Source organism: Alligator sinensis, unplaced genomic scaffold (assembly GCF_000455745.1).
Source record: "Alligator sinensis unplaced genomic scaffold, ASM45574v1 scaffold1172_2, whole genome shotgun sequence".
Classification (NCBI taxonomy): Eukaryota; Metazoa; Chordata; order Crocodylia; family Alligatoridae; genus Alligator; species Alligator sinensis.
In genome coordinates this window covers 1687-3563 of record NW_005842879.1, presented here as the reverse complement: position 1 = coordinate 3563, position 1877 = coordinate 1687, and the positions used below count along the sequence as shown (strand labels likewise).

General features: G+C 56.3%; 1 long non-coding RNA gene across 1 annotated transcript in view; it reads right to left on the bottom strand.

The window, feature by feature from the left end:
* Positions 1–203: 203 nt before the first annotated feature.
* Positions 204–1877, bottom strand: part of LOC112548025 — a 3354-nt gene continuing 1680 nt past the window's right edge. The window contains exons 2-3 of the long non-coding RNA XR_003091835.1: positions 1160–1384; positions 204–1076 (exon numbers count right to left, since the gene is read on the bottom strand). This is a non-coding gene — a long non-coding RNA (uncharacterized LOC112548025). The remainder of the gene's footprint in view (positions 1077–1159; positions 1385–1877) is intronic.

The following is a 1877-nucleotide window of genomic DNA, read 5'->3' as shown; positions in this document are numbered from 1 at the left end:
TGCTGACAGCAAGCCCAAAAGTCAGTTAAGACTCCCTGAGAGTGACTTAGGTTAGACACATGTTGCACCAATTACATGCCTCGAAAATTTTAAAATGCAAAACTCCAGAATTCTTGGTTCAGAGATGATGCCTTTATTAGACCAGCTAAGAAATTGCAAAAAACCTATCTTTTTCTGCAAGCTTTCAGGCGCACACACCCTTCCTCAAACTCAGGGAAAATTAAAGATGGTAAAAAGTCCCCATAGGTAGAAAAGACTTTGTTTTAGCACAGAGGAAGCTGAAGGTGGAAGCCTGTTCCTCTGGGTCCATGAGAGTGTCTTTGTGAGTAGCCCTTTAATGTGCAGATCAGGCAGAACTCCTTCCCTGGTGGTGTCAAATAGCAGAAAAGCAGGGAGGTGTAGAAATCTTCCTTGACCTTCAGCAATGAAATTTATATCCAAAACTGGCTTCAAATTTGGCATCTTCCATGTTTCAGGGGCGCATCTGGTAGCATCCCTCAAAAATGCGGTACCCATTTGGAGCATACATGTTGAGGGGAGCATTTTTTAAGGCAAGAGGCTATGAAACTTTACGGCGAGAGGCTACAAAACTTTAAGGGGAGAGGCTACAAAACTTTGACCCTCCAAAATTATGGTACATATTATTCATTCCACCCAAGAAGAGCGCACACCAACTGCAGGTGCTTCCTCAGCCTGATCCAGGTGCATTTAAACCCTACAGCTTGCTTAGAAGAGTTTTCTCAGCTATTGGAGTCGGTCTGATTAAAAGACAGCAGATTTCCCCAAACCTTGTCTGCCGTTTTGAACGTTTGTACGATTATTGATGGTGCAAGGGGGGAAATGATCGCACGAACAGGATGCAGATCATCCCACGCCTTGCTGCAGAGCCCGGGCTGTGGTGCCGGGCGAGCTCCCCCTGCCTGCAGGCGGCGGGCGGAGAGGGGAAGCGGTGGGATGCCGGGCTGGGACAGGGGGCGCCCGGTCGGGTCCCCCCATTCACTAGCCGGCTGGGAGCGGTCTCAACACGTCGCCTCTTCGCTTCCGCAGGGGCGAGCCTAGGAGCCCCTCTGCCTCCACTGCATTAAAAAAAAGGGTAGATGTAAGGCACTCCACAGAGAGATGGAAGTGAAGGGTAGGAGGCAGCCCCTCGGACACTCACTGGGCTCTCTCTCTCTCTCCAGATCTTTGCTGAGGGAAAAGTGCTTGCAAACTCCAGCACTCAGGGATCTCTCTGTCTCTCTCACACGCACGCTTGCCCCTCCCTGTGCCAGCCAGAGATGCCTTTGGTGGCTGTGGCGTCAGGGAGCGGGGCCGAGAGCAGGCGCTGCCTGCCAGGGCTGTGTTGCAAGGGGCAGTGTGCGCCTCCAACTGCCCCGCTCCCCTCCTGTATGTAAATCACGCTCCCTTTGAGGTTCATAAAACTGGCCCGCCAAGGCAGCCGCAGCCGGTGAGCATTGCTTTCAGCCCGCCTCCCTCCGGTCCCCCCGGGGCGGCCACGAAGGGGAGGCGAAAGCGGGGCTGGAGGACCTCGGTCCCAGCCTCTGCGCTGGGGGGTGTTGGCAAGAGGGCGAGGGCAATGAGGGAGCAAGGAGAGAAGTCCTCCCTGAAAGGTTGGTTTCGCTTGGCCGCACTTGGGGGACCTCCCTCCAAACTTCCCCGGGGAGCAGGGGCTGCAGGCGTCGCGCGGGGCTCCGGGGAGAGGGCCTTTGGGCCAGCGGGGCAGGGGGCAGAGGGCCGGGTGGGAGGAGGCACTGCTAGGGGCCATCCGGAGGGAGGGGGTTGGGTTAGCGGGGGTCCTTGGCACGGTGGCAGTGCCTTGCAGCCGGCAGCAGCCACAGGGGAGGAGAGGAGGGGGCAGGAGGGGTTGCAGGGGCAGC